This window comes from Pipistrellus kuhlii, unplaced genomic scaffold (assembly GCF_014108245.1).
Source record: "Pipistrellus kuhlii isolate mPipKuh1 unplaced genomic scaffold, mPipKuh1.p scaffold_m20_p_9, whole genome shotgun sequence".
Classification (NCBI taxonomy): Eukaryota; Metazoa; Chordata; class Mammalia; order Chiroptera; family Vespertilionidae; genus Pipistrellus; species Pipistrellus kuhlii.
In genome coordinates, this window is record NW_023425595.1 from 2,789,836 (window position 1) to 2,812,239 (window position 22,404).

A 22,404-nucleotide genomic window follows, 5' to 3' on the forward strand; every position below is an offset into this window, starting at 1 on the left:
TAGGTGGTGCTGTGAGTTAATATATTGTACTTGGAGTATGGGAGAAAAAAATTAAAATGGCATATAAATCTTAGAGTACACAGCCTGGCTGGGATAGCTCAGTGATTGGGCATTGAATGAGAAGGTCAACCATTCGATTCAGTCAGGGCACATGCCCGGGTTGCAGGCTTGATCCCCAAATGGGGCATGCAGGAGTCAACTGATCAATGATTTTCTCATCTTTGATGTTTCCATCTCTCTTTCCCCTTTCTTTCTAAAAATTAATAAAAATATTTTTTTAAAATAAAAATCTTCATTTTCATGGAAAATTTGCCCTCATTGCACATTGTGTTGCGATGAACGTGGCCTCTGGTGAAGTGACTAAATGAAAGAACCAAGTGTGTGGCAGATAAGAATGAGCCATTAGCCGAAACCGGTTTGGCTCACTGGTAGAGCGTCGGTTTGCGGACTGAAAGGTCCCAGGTTCGATTCCCGTCAAGGGCATGTACCTTGGTTGCGGGCACATCCCCGGTTGGGGGTGTGCAAGAGGCAACTGGTCGATGTTTCTCTCTCATTGACGTTTCTAGCTCTCTATCTCTCTTCCTTCCTCTCTGTAAAAAATCAATAAAATATATATATATTTTTAAATGAACCATTAATTTAAATTTGACATTATCAATGGGGAACAGTCTTTGCAGAAAGAAGTACCAATGCGGAGTCTGTTTAAGATTAGTCTGGCCACAGTATGCAAGGAGAGGGCAGCAGTCAGGAAGCAGCTGCAGGCTTTTGCTATGTGAAAGCGTGAATGGTTAAGACACTGCACTAGGTCAGGTGGCTCTAAAGTAGGGGTGTCGAACTCAATCAGAGAAGGGGCCAAAATCTAAAATCCAGCCTAAATCGCGGGCCGAATGGTTTACTGAACAGTCATAAACTGTCATTGTGATGGAAACGCAGCTGAGTGCAGTGATGACAGCGCGGTGCGGGCCACATTGCAAGGCCTGGCGGGACGGATTTGGCCCGAGGGCCTTGTGTTTAACACATGTGCTCTAAAGAAAGGGGGGGATGAAGAGAAGTGGCCATGTCTGTTTGCAGTGGTGGCTTATGAACATAAGGGTGTGTGCCGTGGGATAATGCAGCAGCAGGGATGCAGTTGCCCAAACCACACAATACACCATGGCCCAACCACCATGCAAACGTTATGTACAGCCAGCGCTATATTTTAGAAGACATTTAAACTTTATAAATGGTGAAAGCAGTTTATAAAAGCAGTAGTCTTCCATTGAAATTTTTAAAAATTGTTTTGTGGATTTATTTTCTACTGTCTCCATTGATTGCAAGAGATGAGGACAAGCAGGGTTGGAGGGAAGGTGTTGGTCTAGATTTGTAAAATTAAAAACATTTGATTGAAGTTATAGGGAATAAAGAAGTTTTTTGAAAACTTATTAGCCTCAAAGAGTGGCTATCTTTTGTTGGTTTACCATAATGTGTTTACTTTTACATTTTTATTATTCATTTACATTTTCTGCAACAAATTCTAGCAGCCTTTTTCTTTCTAGCAAAGTGACTATTTTCAAATTCTAATTTAATCTCTACCATCTGTGATAGGTACAGTTAAGGAACACGTGGACTTTTATTAAAAGTTGAGAGCTTAATAAGCAAATTCTTTAATTAGTTATGATTTTCCTTTTTCCATACCTTAAAAACAGGTTAATTCTTACCCAAGGATAAGTCTTAATTTCTTGGTGAGAGGGAGAAACATCAGTTTGAGAAAGAAACATCGATCTGTTGCCTTTTGTATATGCCCCAACCAGGGATCAAACCTGCAACGTAGGTGTGTGTTCTGACCAGGAATCAAACCTTCATCCTTTTGGTGCACAGGATAACGCTCCAACCGACTGAGCCACCCAGCCAGAGCTAAACTAATTTATTTATTTTTTCTGAAATTTCTTAGTTTATGAAATTTTTTATTACTCCTATCACTAAAAAGCGGGTCTTAAAATATACGGCTGTTGTGTTAAAATTAAATGACATTAGACATAGCAGTTAATTAAGCATAAAGTATTACGTAAATCTAAGATGTTACTTTTTAGCACATAAATTGCACTTTTTCATCAGTAGTCTCACCAGCTGTCTGATGGGGAATGGCATTTATAGGATGGTACTTAAATTACCATCCTTCTCAACGGAGCTCCTGACATTTAGTGCATATTTTTTGTCTTCCTAGTTTGAATACTTAAATCAAGAGTCTTTTAAGCACTCTCAGTAAACAACTTATTTCTGTGCCTCAATACAGTCTTACCTATAAAATGAGGAAACAGAAGAATAAATTAATCATAGCGGTGTTTTGTTTGTCGTGTTTAGAATTAAGATTAACTCCGCGAGGTAAATATATCCTACTTTACAATAGTCATTACCAGACAGGATAAGGAAACTCTGAGATTATGTCAGTTGGCTGAAGGCACATAGCTCAGAAGTGCCACTCTGAGCTGTGTGCCTTTCAAATCCCACTCTGAGCTGAAGAGAAAAGGACCCCAAGTACTTATTGAGAACTACTAATCAGTAACTAGAAAAATATATATGGCCCCACCTTTCTGGTTTGTGCAGTGCCAAAATTCGCACACTGCTTTGCAGAATACAACTTCCTAAGTTGTGTTACTGCTGCTGAGGTTCTGTATTAACAGATAGCATTTCCACTTGAAATAACTGAAGGTCCTGTTCTTCAGTAATAACACGAATGTGTTTATTCACCACCACTCTTCAGTCAATTCGTATGTTCCCTGTATTGGTTCTCTTTGTGCCTTTATGATAATTGTATGCAGAAAGTGGTAAGGGGTTTTTGTTTCCATAATGGGCAACTATTCTTAACCCGAAATCCTGAAGTCAAGTGTTAACTCCTACTTCGGAATGGCGGACTTAGAAAAGTATAAGCATTAAAAATGTAAGGGCTGAGTTCCTCTAAGGATAAAATCATGATATAGAACATGTTCCTTTTAATAAATATCTTTGAATCTGGTCAAAATTTAGATCCAAAAGTAATTACCTCAACAATTTAAAAATATGTTTTTTTAAAAAGAATGGTATAGAGTGGGGGCCAGGTGGAGGGGAGCTATGGGAGGGAGTTGGGGGGAGAGTAGAAACAATTGTAATAATCTGAACAATAAAGATTTATTTTTTAAAAAGAATGGTGTAATTTTTAAAAATATGTATATTTTAAAATATATTTTTATTGATTTCAGAGAGAAGAAGGGAGAGAGGGAAGAGAAACATCAAGGGTCAGAGAGAATCATCAATTGGCTGCCTCCCATACACCCCACACGGGATCAAGCCCACAACCAGGGCATATGCCCTGACCAGGAATCGAACCTTGACCTGGTTCATAGGTCGACGCTCAACCACTGAGCCACAACAGTTGGGCCATATATATTTTTCTAGTTACTGATTAGTTCTCAATAAGTACTTGGGGTCCTTTTCTCTTCAAACTATATATATATATATATTCACCTTGAAAATATAGTAAAATATTATAATACAATAGCAGTAGCTAACTTACTGTGTTCCAGACATTGTTCCAAGTGCTTCATCTGTATTATTAACTCATTAAGTCTTCAACACATAAGATAGGTATTGGTATTGTCAGTACTTCATAAAAGCATATACACAAAAATCTAACTTGTACAATATAAGATTACATAGCCAGCAAGAGGCAGTGACAGGATTCAAGGCAGGCAATCTGGCCCCAGAGCCTCACAAGAGATTGCTCTTTTAAAGAAACATCAAACTTTAAAGTTTAGCACATTAAAAAAAGACATGGGTTGAGGAAATACTACCTCTCTGTTCATATAATGAAAAGTTTGTTGAGCTCAGAAGCGCCTCCTTTAGGAATATAGAAATAATACAGAAATGAGTCTGGCTAAAGCCACAGTAATCTGACATGCAATGTCCAAATAAAATATCTTTAAGTTAGTAAATGTCTTCGTGGTTGAAAGTACATGTTCTTTTCTATGCAGATAGCAGAGCTCGGTAAGTAAAAATATTCTTGATTTTTCCCATATTGTTTTCTAAGTTTCTTGGGTGTGTTTTTGTTAGAAACACATCCCTTCTCCATCCTGTGATGCTATCACCAACATAATTATTAATTCATAAAGGATTATAACACATGGCTCATACCTTGTCAGATGCCAGACTGATTGGGTTTCTCCCACTCTTTCCCCCTCAAACCCTCTTAATGTATCAGCCTGCCGTCCACTAAACACAGTTCTGTGCCTGAGTTTCGATTAAGTAAAAGTGTTAACCATTTGTCAAGATTAGCTTCATGCTTTCCATAAGACGTTCTAAAACCAGTTTCCTTTTTGCAGTGGGTGGATATGTCAGCATTTTATGATGGTAGCATTGACTCATCTGTTATTTAGAAGTCAGAGAAGTCTTTTGTGCATATTATAAATAAGACAGCAGAAGCCGCTTACCTGAAGACGTGTTGCCTGCATCCATTGTGCTTTCTCATTAGGGAAAAATTGCTCTCCTTTTAATTGGGGGATGACTGTTGAGCAAAAGGTTCTACTTCATGGCACTCAGAACAACAGATATATGGTGACCTTTTGTTTTTGTTTTTGTTTTTAAGAGGAAAGTCATTAAGGAGAAGGTGAGGGGGAGGAGAAGACTTAACAAGTGGGAAAAAATTATGTATTGAGTAGATGTCTGGACAAGGAAGAACACAGAGTAACAGGAACAGTCAGAAATCTGATATGAACAGACAGGTCTGACCTTTTTTCTTTGTTTTGTTTAAGACACATGTGTCAAACACAAGGCCCGCGGGCCAAATCCGTCCCCCCAGGCCTTGCAATGTAGCCCGCACCGCGCTGTCATCACTGCACTCCGCTGCGTTTCCATCACAATGACAGTTTATGACTGTTCAGTAAACCATTCGGCCAGCGATTTAGGCTGGATTTTAGATTTTGGCCCCTTCTCTGATTGAGTTCGACACCCCTAGTTTAAGAAAATGTTGAGCCAAAACCAGTTTGGCTCAATGCATAGAGCGTCAGCTTGTGGACTGAAGGGTCCCGGGTTTGATTCCAGTTAAGGGCATGTACAGTGGTGCCTCGCATTAAGAACGCCTCGCACAGCGAACGCTGCACACAACGAACTTCATTTCATGATTCATACAACGAACTTCGTTTCACACAACGAAGTCGCCCGAGCTTCCACAATCGCTGCCGATGTATTGCATCCTTCCGCGCAGGCACTGCAGGCAGTCATTAGTCACTGCGCTTAACTTAAGCACGTATCGCGGCAATCATTCTTCATTACGAATTAAATCACGCACGTATCACGGCAGTCGTCCTTTTAAGTTAAACTCAATATTTTTTTTATATCATGGCTTCTAAAAAAAGCAGGAAGGTGATTTCTGTTGAAATGAAACAGGAAATAATGAGAAGGAGTGAATGTGGGGTAAAACAGTGTGACCTCGTCAAAGAGTTTGGCCTCAGCAAGACCACCATTTTCACCATTTTGACAAATAAGGATGCAATCAAATCAGCCAAAGGAGTATCAAAACTATTTCATGAAAAACATAGGTCTTCAATCCACGAGGAAATGAAGAGGCTATTAGTGATTTGGATTAAGGACAGGCAGGTGAAAGGTGACGTAACAACCCAAGATATTATCTGTCACAAAGCCAAGAGAATTTATGACGATCTAAAGAAAAACGTCCCTGGAAGTAGCAGCAATCAAGATAATGAAGAAGAATTCAAAGCCAGCAGGGGGTGGTTTTTTAGATTTAAGAAAAGGTGTGGAATCCACAGCGTTACTATGCATGGTGAGGCTGGCAGTGCTGACAAGAAAGAAGCAGAAAAGTTCTCTATTAACTTTCAAAAATGTATTAAGGATGAAGGATACTGCCCACAACAAGTGTTCAATGCCGATGAAACGGGTCTTTTCTGGAAAAGAATGCCGAGCAGAACCTTCATTACAAAAGAGGAGAAGAAATTGCCAGGACACAAAGCCATGAAGGACAGACTTACCCTATGTTTTCGTCTAATGCCAGCGGAGACCTCAAGATCAAACCTCTATTGGTTTATCACTCTGAAAATCCAAGAATTTTCAAGAAAAATAACGTTATTAAGTCCAAACTGCCCGTCCATTGGAAGTCCAATCAAAAAGCCTGGGTGACCCAAGTTATCTTCAACGAATGGATTCTGGAAACCTTTGCTCCTGCCGTGAAGAAATTCTTGCTGGAAAAAGAACTGCCGCTCAAAGCCCTTCTGATACTTGACAATGCCCCTTCTCACCCAAAAGACCTAGAGGAAATATTGGAGGAAAATTGTCCTTTTATCAAGGTGCAGTATTTGCCACCAAACACCACATCCATTCTTCAGCCAATGGATCATCAAGTTATTGCGAACTTTAAAAAACTCTACACTAGAGTCCTCTTTAATAAGGTGTTTGAAGAATGCGAGTTTGGTGGAGACAATATGACTGTCCGAAAGTTTTGGAAGGAGAAATTTGATGTCCTTATGGCAATACGACTTATACAGAAGGCCTGGGAAGAAGTGTCACAAAGGACCCTCATTTCTGCTTGGAAGATGCTTGTGCCTTCGTGGACCCAGGAAGAAGCAGTAGTTGATGACACAGAAGTGGTGAAGGACATCATCACAGTGGCCCAAAGGTTGGAATTAGAGGTAGAGGAAGAGGATGTAGAGGAGCTTATTGAGGAACACGAAGAAGAGCTGACAACTGAAGAGCTCCAAGCACTTCTGGTCCAGCAACAGGACAATGCTCAAAGGGAAGCGTCATCTGATAACGAGGAGCAACAATCAAACAATCAACCAATCCCAACTGCTGACATCAAGAACATCCTGGTCAAATGGAAAGCAGTTCAGGAGTTTACCAATGCCCACTATCCGGATTCAGCTGAAGCAAACAGGATCAACGATCTTTACTCCGATACTCTTGTCCGTTATTTCCGGCAGATGTTGGAGAAAAGAGAAAAACAAACGACTTTGGACAGGTTTTTCATGAAACCATCGGCCAAAAAGCAGAAAATGGATGAAGATGTGCAAGATTCGGTAGACTCTACTTAGTCTGTCTTAAAATTAAAAAAATGTTTGTTTTTTTTTTAATTATGTTTTTAGATGTATCTAAATAAAAATAATAACAAAAAAATTATCTTTTTTTATGTCATCTTAGCATATTTTATGCTACAGAACGAATTATTTTTTTTAACATGTGTTGTTATGGGAAAACGCGTTTCACATAACGAGCTTTTCGCATAACAAACTTGCTCCTGGAACAAATTAAGTTCGTTGTGTGAGGCACCACTGTACCTTGGTTGCGGGCACATTCCCAGTGGAGGGTGTGCAAGAGGCAGCTGATCGATAACTCTCTCTCATCGATGTTTCTAACTATCTCCCTTCCTCTCTATACAAAATCAATAAAATATATTTTAAAGAAAGAAAATGTTGAACTTTTATGTCTTTCTTCCTTTTTTTTCTCTCTCTCTCTTCCTCCCTCCTTCCTTCCCTTTCTTCTTCCCTCTTTCTTTTTTTAGCATTAAAGGAAATTCCTTAGTTGTAAGGATTGGCTAATGGCATTGGCCTAAAGTTACCAGTCACAACTACCAAGTAACACTATTTTAAATTTCTATCCATCTTGGTTTGATAACTTTTATATTTACCTTTAGAAAGACATTTTAAAGTCAGTGACTATATATATATAAAAAGCCAACGACCTGACCCCGGAACAACCAGTCACTATGACGCTCACTGCAGCTAGAGAACTGGCCCAATTGGGGGATGGGGCCGACTGGCCAACCTCCTGCAGTGCCTTCCCTTGGCTGGCCCCACCCCAGATGTGCCCCCAGCACCCTAATCAGCCTGTGGTCCCTCTCCCCAGCCAGCTCTGCCCCTGATGGCCCCCCCACACACACCCCAATCAGGGGTTGCGCTGGCTGGCCAACCTCCCCCGGCCCCTCCCCTGTCCCCATTCAGGGGTGAGGCCAGCCAGTCCACTGCCCACAGCCCCTCCCCATGGCCAGCCCTACCTCCAATCGCTCCCCCCCAGTTGGGGGCAGGGCCTGCTGGCCAGTTGTCCATGGCCCCTCCCCTAAGCCAACCTGGCCCTGATCAGGGGTCCGATCAGGGCCAGCCAGCCTACCAACCTCCTGCTGTCTCCTCCTCCCGACAGGCCCAGTCTTATCTACCGATTGGGGCCAGGCTGACCTGACCCCACCTGTGCAGGAATTCTGCATTGGGCCTCTAGTTTAAAAATAAATGTGTAGGAACCCCTGATGCTCGTGTTTATTCTGCTTGGTGAAAGGTGGAAACATCCAACTGGTCCTTTGTCATGTACCTCAAACATACTCCAGATTTCACAGGAAGATTCCTGTTGTTCCTACCTCAATGCCTCTAGCCCCCTGTTCTCTGCCCCCAAGGACCCATCTATAAGGATTCAAGGAGGAGAACATCTATTAAGTTATGATGCAACGCTGTTAGGATTCTCTCGTTTTTGCCTAATGGCAGGTGTGATCACATCAGCCTATAGCTGTCTTTTTTTGAAGGACAGCCTTCTTAAGAAAGGCTGGATTGGCCCAGCCAGCATGGCTCAGTGGTTGAGCATCGATCTTTGAACCAGGAGATCACAGTTCAATTCCTGGTCAGGCCACATGCCCAGATTGCAGGCTTGATTCTCATCATTGATGTTTCTATCTCTCTCCCTCTCCCTCTCTCAAATCAAGAAAGGCTGGATTGGGCAGATAACACTGGTATGCTTTGAGTTTTCAGGAAAAGATCTTTTGATTTGTGTTCTTGTACAATTACTTGTGATTTTTTTGACAGAGGAATAGTAAACTAAGGAGCTAAGGGCATGGGCCTCTAAGATGGAAGCCAAAGAGGAACCAACCTGGTTTTGTTCTTCATTTAGGCAGTGGTGTGCTGATAAATGTTGTAACAGCCAGCTCTCTGAGAAAGAAATGTATATTTCATATATAATCAAATGTAAGTCTGTTAGAAATTGTACTGATATACAAATAATAAAATATGCAATTCACTTTATAGAATATGCAATACTATTAAATACAATAAATGTGTAATACAGTAATATAATTCAAAATATACTTTTCACAAATCATAATAGGATGTGCAGGAATTTATAATCAGAACCAGCTCACCAGGATCTACTCTATCAGGGTTTGAGGTGGGAGTCCCATTAACAAATTGCCTGGGCTAGTTCTCTGCTCGTTGTATTCCTTTGCAATCTCATGGAGAAGATGGAATGGGGGCTGAAGATAAAGAGTTCCCATGTTTGAGACCTTGGGACTCAGCCCCTTTTTTCTAACACCCTTAATACAAGGTATCTTAGCATCTCTAACCAACCCAACTTCTCACTTCCTAACTAGAAATTGGACTCTTATTGAAAGACCGCGGAAAAAGCAGATATGAAAGTCTATGGGCAAGTTAGTTGGAACCATGAGATCTTTCGCTGGGCTTGTCTGCTGACTCACGGGGAAGTTTTCCGTTCAGTAGCTCACATTTTCAAATGTCCTTTGTTATTTAGGAAAGCTTAACAGCAAAGCATGATTGGCTCTTGGCTTGGTATGGAGCTTAACTCAACAAATGAAAATGAGTGGTGGCCTCCACCGTTTTGGTTTTTTTTTTTGAAATTTGAAATTAATTTATGAAAACCTAAAATTAGAACATGTGAAGTGGAGAATGATGTCATTTTTTCCAAAAGGGCTTTTGCTTTATAAAAAGATCTACAGGGAGTTACCTGAAAAATCAGATAGTTTTAAATGGTGCTTACAAAATCCTCATTTCTGTATATGCTTGCAGAATTACACAGATTGCATTAAACGTACTGAACCTACATTCATCAGACAGTATCCAGAACATGTCTTCTTACATCTGTGAAATAGGAAATAAGACCCAAGTTGGGGTTGGGAGTATCAGAGGGGTTACATGCTAGCATAAGGGTATGCTTGGGGAAGGGAGAGAGAGAAACATCAATCGGTTGCCTTCTGTACATGCTCCAATGGATTGAACCCGCAACCCAGGTATATGTCCCAACCGGAAATTGAATTGGCAACCCTTCGGTGCACAGGATGGTGCTCAGCCAACTGACCCACTCCAGCCGAGCCAAAAACCATTTTCTTCATTGCCAGACTGAGTCACTTGCTGTCCACGTGACTGAGCCAGCAACTTTGAAACTGCTTTTGTCTCTGTAACACACCCAGTGAAATTCCTAATAAAAACGGAGAAACCTCAGCTTGAGTGAAAGTTTTGAACTCCTACATTCCTGGAAAAGGTCTCCATGGAACATATATATGAGGGGAAAGTATGGGTTTTAGAGCAGAGGCCCGTGTGCATGAAATGTGATAACCCTGCAAGTTCAACTTCCATGTACTCATAAAATTCCTAATGAAGTTTACCCAAAATGTGTCTTGGAAATTTTAAAAAGCCTGTGTCCAGAAGGAAAAAAGAGGTGTCCAGGGATCATTAGGAGTCAGATCATTTTCCTGAGCTGTTTCTAAATCCTCTGATGAGCCTTAAGAGAACGTGAGCTATGCTACAGATGTGATAATAGACGATTACTAGGACTTTGCTTGAGCCTTATTAAAAAAATAAATTAAAATAAAATAAAAAGAATTACATTGCCATCTGAAAACTCCCTTAAGATCTGTGAATGCTGGGTTTCAAAGGGAGCAAGTCTAACTGGGCACCACAGGCAAGCCATGTCTTGGGCAGGGAGAACAGATTCGAAAGAGAAGCACACCAAGCCATGTGCTTTGTCTTCTTCATTTGCTATTGCCTCACATTTGTGCTGAGACAATTTCTTTCTTTCTAACTGAGCATGTCCAACATGGAAATGTGTAACCTTCTGTGCAGCAATGTTCTGAAGAGACGGGGAACCCAGGGATCTCTGGTCCCTGTCGCCGCATTTCCCACCTCCTCCCACCACATGGGCCTCACGGGCTTGTGTCTCCACCTCTGCTCACATGCTCTCTTCCCCAGCTACAAGTGCCATTTCCACTGCTGTCCGTCATCCGAATCCCTCATTTCGTGGCCTTATGCAAAGAGATCCTTCCTCTGCAGACCAGAGGACAGGTGGCCACTGCTGTAAGTCTCCTGGAGAGGCAGGCTGGGGCCAGGAATTGGCACGAAGCTCCAATCAGTCTCCCCATGCACTGTATGCAGTCACTGGGGCCAAGTAGCAATGACAGATGAAGTGAATGGGGACACGCAGTCTTACTAACGTGTACGAACGTAGCAGAGATTTTGTCCTTCGATTCATGACACCATTCAGACAGTCCTGCTGTCTCTCCCCTTTGGGGGCTCCTGTCTGCTTTTCAGATACGGTTCCTATTTCTTAGCCCCAGGGACAAAGCCCTGCGTGCCCTGGCCACGACTCTCCAGCCTCCCTTTGTTATGTCATTCTTCCGCATCCACATCTGTCCCACTGTTGTTTGGACTCCTCCAGAGATGCTGCTATTTGTCCTTTAAAGTAAAAAGTAGGTCAAGTGTCACTTCTTCTTGAATTTTGGATGGATTTTTTTCTGGGATCTTCCAGGCTGTGTCAAGCCCTGCTCTGCGTGCCTGCAGGGATCTTTCCCTGAAGCACTTCCTGCTTTGTCTACCTTTTTTTTTCTTCTTCTTCTTTTTTAAAATATATTTTATTGAACTTTTACAGAGAGGAAAGGAGAGAGATAGTTAGAAACATCGATCAGCTGCCTCCTGCACACCCCCTATTGGGGATGTGCCCCTGACCCAGGAACTGAACCTGGGACCTTTCAGTTTGCAGGCTGACGCTCTATCCACTGAGCCAAACCAGTTTTGGCTAGTCATGACCTTTCTTATCTCATTCATGGTGAGCTTCCTAATGACAGATCATCTTCAACTCTGCCCCCAGCACTCAGCAAAATGCCCAACACAGTAATTCCTCAACTAGTGTTGGAAAGAAGACATGATCTGTTGCATTACCTAGAAATTAAAATAGTGAATATAAAGAAAGAAAAAAAGACAAGACATCGTCTCTGAGTTCAACTAAAGAAATCAGAATTTTGACACTCTTTAGTGGCCCATGGGAGAGAAGAAAGACACAAAAATATGAGCCCGGGCCTGTGATTGATGAATGCTGGAACTCTGACAGCATGTGACTCAGGTATTCCTGAGAACATAAAGCCTTGGAAAAGGGCAAGCGCACTACTCAGGAAGAACTTCAAATAAAAAATGATCACTAAGCAAACACTGAGGGAGAGCTGTCTTCAGTAAGAAATAATGCCCTAGGAATGCACCAGGATTCAGAACAAATAAATCTAGAGAAAGAAGAGATTGTATCCGAAGGAACCTGTTTGGTTAGCTGGAAAGTTGAGGGATGATTCATAGCTCTCCAGGGTCACATAGTACAGTAGGTAAATCAATGACATGGTAGCAAAGAATCTACCGTTCCTTAGTACGGTATGCTTTTAGCTCCAGGGGAAGGGAGGTATTTCATTCTATGACAGCCAGTGTGCCACAGAGCTATTTGGTTGATAGGGTCAAAGAAAGTATCAATATAGAGAATTCTCCAAGTTGGCCACAGTACGTAGCAGTGAGGATAGCATGAAGGTGTACGGCATTGCACAGCTGTGTTGGTAAACCCCCTAAGGTGCTGTTAACTTGTGGAGCGATGGTTGCATAACCCTGCGACCAGGTTATATTGTGCCCAGCTCAGCCCCACCCTCCTCCAAGAGGATTAATGGTGGAAAACCCTAGTCAGGCCCTGAACCAAACAACCCTCAATCACGTTTCCATGAAACCTTTCTACAGTAGGTGAACGTTGAAAGGAGGCCCTTTCAGAACCTTGAGTCCTGGTGCAAGAAGCCCAGAATCCAGAGAGCATACATTCCCATCACTATCTCTGCAGGGGACGGAGAAGAACTTTCCTGCTAGAGAAGCTTGTTGGGTTTGGGGGTTTCTAATAGACCTGTTTTCAAAATGAACAAACATGTTGTCTGTTCCTTTGCAAAGATCTTGCTGGACTAGAGGAGGCCAATGCTGAGACATCAGAGTAGGGCCATCGGGACCTCAGTGGCTGTGTTTTGATCTGGGAGGCAGGGCTTATTTCTTCTTGAAACCAGTCTTGAGAATGGCTCTCTTTGCCTGGCCTCTTGTGTTCCCTCATCCAGTATCATTGGGACATTTCCTGCCCCAAAACACATCAATACACTGACAAGGTGGCAAAGAGAACCCAAGCTGCCAGAATCATCCTCATTCACACCATTGCCACTTGTGTTAGTCCTTGGTAATGAAAGAATCCAGCAGATGGTCAAGAGTGCGTTGTCTGGCTGTAGTCTGGGTTCTTTGTAAATGCTGTTAACTGGCAGATTAATTGTGATTCTCACACTTCCTCTCTCACTTTCTCAGCCTGCAAACACTAGGAGGCTCAACCTCAAATCTATTTTCCTATGTTTCTGGTGGTTGGTTCCTGAGTACTTCCCTTAGAGACAGTGCCTGCTTTTATGCTACTTCCGTCTGACACAGGCCATGCTCTCTATGCCTTTTTCCTCACCTTAAAATTAGGGTTTATAATTATAATGCCTACCTCATGGAGTTCCAGAGAGGAGTAAATGAGTTAACACACATAAAGTGCTTCAGTTTTAGGTGCCAGTTTTTAAGCCCTTTGGTATGCATAGATTCTCAGATTCAACCTTGCAGTGGCAAAGCATAGAACATGTAGCTGAAAGAGATTGATTGTATGGCCAGCTTTTTGTTTTTTTAAAGCAGACAACTGAAATCCAGAGAAGAGACAGGTCTCTTCCCAACGTCACATGGCTGTTAGAGATAGAGCGCGAAGCAGCACTGGGGCTCCCTGCCACCTGAAGCAACTTTCTCAAGGTCCCTGGCTACCGGGCAGTGAGAGGATCAGATTCTTATAGAGTAAGTGGCCACGTCCTGCATTAACCAGCCTTGCTTGCTTAGGCTTTCTGAATGGGCATAATGTTGAGGACTTTATAGTTTAAGAATATAATGCCAAACTTTGAGTGGGTAAACTCAGGAGGAGAGACAAGGATTTCAGAAGGCAAAATTATGAGTAGCTAGTTGCCAGAGCTTTCATACCTCAAGGGCGATGGAAATGTGCTTTACCGATATTCTTAATTTATTCTTTATGCCTCTCTGAGCATGACAGATTAGGAAGGAAATGGTGTCTGTTTCTAGGATTGAGCCTGTTGAGGTTTGGAAATAGCCTAGAGCAGCCCTGGTGTTGGCCACCAGGAAGAAGTACATAGAAGTTATCTCCTTCTGAGGTTGGGACAATGTCCCATTGACCTGTTTTCCCTTTTCCTTCAGAGCAGGAGATTGCATCTGAAGGCGTGGTATGGAAATGAATAACCTGAGAAAGCACAGCAGGATGTGAGTAAATTAAAGCATTGGGGTTTTTCCCTTGGGTTTTTAGGCAAAGAGGACCTACCTTCTATAAAAACTTAAATGAAAAAAGTACTAACATGAGTGAACATAGGGGCAAGTCCAAAGCCGAGATGCCATTTTTGCTCTAAGTAAATTCACTGAGGGAATTTCCCCCCTGAAAGAAAGAAAGAAAGAAAGAAAGAAAGAAAGAAAGAAAGAAAGAAAGAAAGAAAGAAAGAAAGAAAGAAAGAAAGAAAGATGGAGGAAGGGAGGGAGGGAGGGAAGGAAGAAAGGAAGGAAGGAAGAGGGAAGGAAGGAAGGAAGGAAGGAAGGAAGGAAGGAAGGAAGGAAGGAAGGAAGGAAGGAAGGAAAGAATGATTCCAAACCACTGCTTTCACTGTTCTAATTTCCCACTCTTCTTGGAGGTTAATCAAGGGGAATACTGTCAATGGGTTGAATAGTTGTGGAACCTAATGAGTTAGTACTACTCGGAGCTTTTATTGAAAAGGACATCTAACTGGTACAATCGACATGGGTAAGAGCAGTTGAATGCAAGGCAAGTATGACAAATGATAATGAGGTTGCAGTGAGCGGAGTATTCTACCTTGTTACCAATAAGTGTGGTGGCCCTGGTTTCTCCCAGGAAGAGGGATCTGGCTTTGGCATTGCCCATGTCAGACACCCAGGGCATTTCCCTGCTGACTCTCTCCTGAGGGACAGAACATGCTAATATCTCACAAGCCCAAATTCCAAGTCCCTGTTTGTTGAAAGAGGTCAGCCGGCATTCTGACCTTACTCAGGTTCCTGATTATGGTATTTTGAATTGGGTGGCTCAGAAATCCCCAGAGATTTCACTGTCTGGTTTCTGGAAGTTTATGGAAAGTGAAACTCAGCAACAGGATCCCCAAAGAAAATATAAAAATTAGCACATGACAGGAGTAACTTCTTGGTTGCTGGGGTGCGTGTGTACAGGGATCCAGCCCCATTGAGAGCCATCCCCTGGGTTGGGGGACGGACACAGGCCATCATCTCACAGAGAGCATCAGGACAGCTTCTGCTTTCCCTCCATGGAGGGCCTGCCTGAGAAAGAGTTGGCTTCTTTTATTGTTGCTTTGAAACGCTTATTGTTGTCTTCTATTTTGCTGTCACCATGAAACTGTAATAAATAGAGAAGCGTGATTTCTTCATCGTCTCCATCTTCAGATGCACTTCTCCTCCAGGGTACCTGAGAGCATGCAGCTGTTGGGGATCAGGAGGAGGGGAGAGAGAAGTGGGGTTTGGGAAGCACTGGTCAGTTCCAGTCTGAGCAACAATGTAGTCTGGGAAACAATGTAGTCTCATGCCAGTTCCTGGCATTTGGTGTGCTTTTGTTTGTGAAAGGGTACGGTGTGTGCATTATAACGTGTGTGTGTGTGTGTGTGTGTGTGTGTGTGTGTGTGTGTGTGTGTTTTAGAACACTGAATTACTCATAAACCCAAGGCTTTGGCTCTCTTTCATGGAGCTTTCTTTAGGGGGCTGTTTTTGTCAACTTGGGCATGGTGTCACACCGACTCACTCCCATGGAATCCAGTTAAATGTTCTTAATGCGTTTGCTCCAGCTGTGGACATGTGTTTTGATTTACATTGTGCTTGCATGGCCCGTGGGTATGCTTCGTTCCTATGGAAGACATAATTTGCAACAGAAGACTTGGAATAGCAGCATCCTGCCTACAAAGTCACTGGAACAAGAAGAAAAGACTCCCTGATTAATTCCCACATCTCAGACTGCTCTTCAGAGAGACACCATTTCAAGTGGTGAACTCAGTGTGGTTCTCAATCCTGGATCCGTAATAGCCTCTCCTGCATGGAACATTAACTCCTCATACCCTCAGCCTACCCATCCCCATCTCTCCCAGTCCCAGAGATTCCCAGCATATCTTGGGAGGTGGCCTTGGGATCAATAATAGGTAGGTAGGTAGGTAGGTAGGAAGATAGATAGATAGATAGATAGATAGATAGATAGATAGATAGATAGATAATAGGTAGATGGATGATAGATATTTTTAACACAGAGATGAATTCGAAGATCAGCCATAGTTGAGAACCACTGAGTCCATGTGATCTTTTCAACACAACTCGCAATAATGACAAATCATAGGTATACCTAAGAATAGGGAGAGAAAGAGATATGCATGGAAATAAAGACAGCCAGCCAAAGAATGCCCATGGTCACTAGGGGGCTTCTTGGTTACAACCAACTGCTCCCTTACCTCATGGGCTAATTTGGCTTTCTGCAAAGATGTTACAAAACTCTATAAAAATGACATGGTTTAGAATCAGAGCATTGGAAGGTTGTAGAAGTGGCATGCATGAGTGAGCCCACAAATGAAGAGCCATTCATGATCTGCACCATGCGTGGCTGGTTCCTGGTAGATATCCTTTAGTTGGATGGGGCTCAAGCTTTTGAGTGTTGTTTGCACATCCAATACATACACAAGCTGGTAATAACCACCTACTATGTGCCAACTACTCATCTAACACTTTACTTACATCATCTCTTAGCACCTCTACAAGGCCAGCATTATTATCCCCGTTCTATAAATGAGACAGTAAAGACCCTTGCCCACATGCACTCAACAGTTGGGAAGGGTTGGAACTCAGACCTGAGGGAGTCCCAAAGCCAGACTGCAGCCACACTGGAAAACGGAAGACCATGGAGCTGAAAGCTATGCAACCACTTCAGAGAAATATGTCAGAGCCTCACATGCAAGGGTATGCTCACATGACATGTCCTAGCCAAGGGCCAAATCTTCTGGTAACTGTGGCAGTGATGACTGAAGAGTGTGATGACAGCCATCTTAAGCATGCACAGTGGAGTGTGAACCTCCATTCACTCTGGGTGCTTTTATTTATCTCTGTTTTTATGTATGTTTGAAATATCTCATTGCTAATCATTCTTGGGCAAAGGAACATGGAAGCAAGTGGATAAGCTTTTCTGCACTATGGATTAGTCAGGTGGTTTCCCATAAACGGAAGGGCAGATAATTGCTGATATGACCTCAACAAAGATAAGGTGGAGAAAGGTATGTTTGCTAACTAACTGCAAAGGAAAAAGAAGTGTAAGAGGTGATTAAATCCATTGTTTCTGTGCTCTGTGCTCCTCCAAAGCATCACACTGGACTGTCTCTGTCTCTTCCAGCTTGACGACAGAAAGCAACTAGCCAGCAGTACACTCAAGGAGAACAGAGACCTTCCTAGTTTTGTGTAGGATGCCCATTGTAGGTATATTGTTTTTCATAGGTTATACTAGAGGCTTGTTGCACGAAGATCCGTGCAATAGGCCTTCCTTCCCCTGGCTGCCGGCACCAGTTTTCCCCCAGCACCTGGGACCCAGGCCTTTGCTCTGGCTGTCGCCTTCCATATTTGCTTCAGCCAGAGCCTTCAGTTTTCGCTCCAGCCAGAGCACTGCTCATGTAGCTCCCTCTGCTCCCTGCCCTCCCCCTCATAGCAGGCATCCCACCCCACCCGGCTGCTCCTTGCCTGCATGCATGCTGCCCAGAGGCCCAGAGAAGCCAGGGGTCAGGGCCACCGCCATCTTTGTTGGGTTAATTTGCATACTCACTCCTGATGGGCTGGTGGGTGTTGTGAAGTGAGTCAATTTGCATATTTGTCTTTTATTAGTGTAGATGAGTGCTCGTGAGCTGGGATTGCTTTACATTAAACACTCAAAATTATGAGAACAGCCATCCCCAGTGATCACTTGCTTTTTGGAGTGAACCTCAAAGGCCAGGAAGAGATTCCAGCAGCTTTTGCTTAAAAAACTTTCTTACACTGCTTTCCAGGTTCAATATGACACAGAGGGTTGTGCTTTGATTTTTGACTTGGGATTCATGGAAGTTATCAATAAAGTTTAATTTTCTAATCTCCCACTTCAGAGCAGCTGACAGATACCAGCTAACATTTGTTGTGTGTGCAATATAAGGAAGGAGTCTCCATTTATTTCCCAATGCATTTAGCTACAAGGCACTAATGTACACATCTTAGTGAGAGTCATTGATTTGAGGAAAGCTACTAACATAAATAAGCTGTGACAGGGAGAGTTCATCCAAGTTTTAATGAGACATCTCATCTCTCTTTCTGCTTAGTTTAAAAAAAAAAATCTACTTTGACACTTTAATCTCGAGGAAGAATGAAAGCAGAAAGGGCAGTTTAAGACACAGTTCTTGCACATGTCAATCATATTAATAGAGGGTGTCCCCCAAAAAATGTATACACACTTAACAACTGAGAGCTCGGTTGGTGCTTCTTTTCAGATTTAATCTTTTGGAATTAATAAATTATTTAAAGTGTGATTTCTAGCAAACAGATAATAATACATATTCATGTTTATTAATGCAAACAACTTTAAATGTTCACATATGGATTAAATGACCATTAAAATAACAGTCAAGATATTCTTACACTTCAGTCAGTTTCTTAAGTTATTTTTTTCTTTTAAAGTATTTTACTAATTATAAAATTAATATGGGTAATTGTGATACATAAGTAACAAAGTAAACTTAGAAAACTACTATTTTTGCTCTCAACATTTTATACAATATAAAAGATAATGACACTTTCTTGATGTAATATCTTAATTGATCATAACATTTTTCTGGCTTGAACACATTTTTCATTTAATTAGATTATTATAATTTTAGCAACATTTTTATGAACTTTAAAAAATTTTAATGACATTTTTAGAGTAGTTTTAGGTTCACAGCAAAATTGAGCAGAAGGTATAAAGTCTTTCCATATATTCTACCACACACACACATGTACAACCTCCCCCGCTATCAACCTCCCCCACCATCAACATCCCTGTCGTCCGGAGAGGTACATTTATTGCAATTGATGAACCTACACTGAAACATCATTATCACCCAAAGTCTGTGGTGTATATTATTAGGGTTCACTCATGATGATGTACATTCTCTGGGTTTGGACAGATTTGTATACGGACATATTTCCACCTTATGGTATCATAGATGAGTATTTTCACTGCCCTAAACATCCTTGGTGCTCTGCCCACTCACTCCGCCATTTCTAGTTCTAAAACTGTCACTGGTATTTTTCTGAAGAATGTTATTTTTTTTCGGTACCTTTTTGTTATTGTGTGGTTTGTGTTTTTTTTCGTGAAATTTCTGAGATCTCCAAAATTGTAATTTATGATTAATACATTTGAAATTCTTGTTGCATTCAAGTAATTCTTATTTATAGTGAAAACATATTTTTAGTTGAGAAAGTATTTTATAGATGCCAAGGTATATGGTAAGGTCAGAGCAATTTATACTGCATGGAAGATATAGACTCAGTTCTATTTTTTCATATTGAAATAGCTAAATATTTCAGCCTAAATATTTTACATACTGTCTCTCAGCTTCCATTCAGAGGAACATTTTTTAACAGATATTTTTAAAGACAGGATTTACCATAAAAGATTTCTTGTATTACCATTTTTAATGTTTTAACATATTTAAATGCTGAAAAAATTCTGGATTTTTATTTTTGCTTCATTCTGGCACAGAATATCACTTTATCCAATTAAAAACAGAATCACCATCCAAATACACTTCCTACATGTTGAGATATTCCAAATTCAATATTTTCCAAATCAAATCTCTGGTACTGTTTGAGTGATGATCACTTTATTTGTTAAGTTCTGTCTTTGCTTTAATAATATTTCCATATCTTCTTGTTGGCAAGCTTTGTTTTTATTGATGGCAGTTCTCCATAAGCTTCAAAAGCTGCATTGGGGAACTTTTCATTCATCATATACTTTCATTAAAGATTTTCAATGGCTTTTAAATGAAATTCAATAAAATAAATAAATAAAAATTCAATACATGTAGGACTCTTAGGTTGATTCACAAAAAAATAATTCAAAGGTTTGAAAAGATCTAAAATCTGATTGCTTATTAGAAGCAAGGAGATGAAGCTCATATCACTATGGCAAGGTTTTTTTGTTTGTCTATTTCTTTAATTTCATCATTAGCTTTGTCACAAAAATTTGGTATTTGAGTTATTTAGTTACTCTGTATGTGTGTGTGTGTGTGTGTGTGTGTGTGTGTGTGTAAATTTTGATAACTCTAGCTTTTATTTTTATTGGTAAAACAGCATTGCTTGTTTGTACACATCTATAGCTTGTGCGTTTACCCAACCAACTCTAAGTACAGTTCTGCTCCACTGTTTTCATTCAGTAAGAACATAGTTTTTGCTTTGTGGCTACACATCACCAGCTCAGTGGAAACATTCTACTTACATTTACAGTAACATTCAAAATAAGGACCTGTTTCACTTTGGACAGGATGAATTCCCAGCACTTTCCTGGGATCCCATGAGTTGGATTTTGAAGACCACAAATCCAATTTTAGGAAGTATTTGAACTCATTGACTAGTTGAAGTATCAAGTGACAGTGGTATGCAAAACTGGCCCTTTTAGAAAACTGTTTGCAGCATTCCCAATTTGTTAGTAACAACCACTTATTTCACTTTGTAAGTTGGAAACGAGCAAAATTAATTGAGCATATACAGTTGGTCTTTGTGCAAAGCCATTCTTTGTAAGTGCATATTCCACAGCTGCCCTCATTGTGGGCACATTCTTCTTTAAATATCCACTGACTTAAGAAGGTGCTGATGCTTCTTCAGTGGCACTCTTGTCCCTTCTGATTGTCAGGTGGTTGGCGATATTGCCATGATATTCTTTAATAAATAAGGGATATTTACCCTTCATAGCAAGGGATTTGGCTAGTAAATGCCAAACCTATTGTGTGCACATGACACTTCCATCAATTGTCTGAGACACAGAAAGTTAGTACCTAACTGTTCACTAACCATACACTTTTAGTTCATTTAAAAAAAAATTGGGGGCAGCCGAAACAGGTTTAGCTCAGTGGATAGAACATCGGTTTGCGGACTAAAAGGTCCCAGGTTCCATTCCGGTCAAGGGCATGTACATTGGTTGCAGGCACACCCCTGGTGTGGGATGTGCAGGAGGCAGCTGATTAATGATTCTCTCTCATTGATGTTTCTAGCTCTCTATCCCTCTCCCTTCCTCTCTGTAAAAAATCAATAAAATACATATAAAAAAAATTGGGGGCTTATTGTTGCCTAAAGGATTTGCAAAATAAAAGTCTTTCCAAATAATAAAATATACAAATATTTGTACATTTATACAATACAATTACTGATAAAACCACTGCATATGACTACTCTACTTCCCATACTCTCTTTCCTGTATGATTGGGCAGTGTCTGTGTACTGCACATAATTTATAAACACCTAACCTGTGATTTCCATTTTCCTCTAACCCAGTGATGAGGGCCTGGCATTTTCATCAAACTCAGAGACTGATGCAAGGCTGGTATAATATTCACAAATCAATAAATGTGATACAACATAAACAAATTGGAAGACAAAAATCACCAGATCATTTTAATTGATGCAGAATAAGCATTCAACAAAATCCAACACCCTTTTTTGATAAAAACTCAGCAAAGTGGGCTCATACCTCCGCATAATAAATGCCACATATGACAAACCTATAGCCAACATCATACTCAGTGGGCCAAAACTAAAACCATTTTCCCTAAGAACAAGAACAAGAGAGGATGTCCGCTTTCACTACTCTTGGAGGAAATTCTAGCCACAGCAATCAGACAAAAAGAAGAAATAAAAGGCATCCAAATTGGAAAAGAGGAAGTAAAATTCTCGTATTCCCAGATGACATGATATTATAATAGAAAACACTAAAGACTCCACCAAAAAACCACTAGATTTAATAAACGAATTCGGCAATACAGCAGGATACAAAATTAACACCCAGAAATTGATGGCATTTTTATACACAAGTAATGGATTCTCAGAAAGAGAAACTAAAAATACAATTCCGTTTTATATTGCATCAATTCTTTTGGGTATTTACCCAGAAATGAAATTGCTAGGTTATATGGTAATTCTATTTTTAATTTTTTGAGGAACTGCAATACTGTTTTACATCCTACCAGTGGGAATGCACAACATGACAGCTTTATTT

The 22,404-nt window shown here is 41.0% G+C and overlaps 1 long non-coding RNA gene across 1 annotated transcript; it reads left to right on the plus strand.

The window, feature by feature from the left end:
• Positions 1 to 13,204: 13,204 nt before the first annotated feature.
• LOC118713644 lies at positions 13,205 to 17,019 on the plus strand. Its single transcript, XR_004986343.1, has 3 exons — positions 13,205 to 13,883; positions 14,295 to 15,739; positions 15,831 to 17,019. It is a non-coding gene; the product is annotated as an uncharacterized LOC118713644 (long non-coding RNA).
• Positions 17,020 to 22,404: the final 5,385 nt, after the last annotated feature.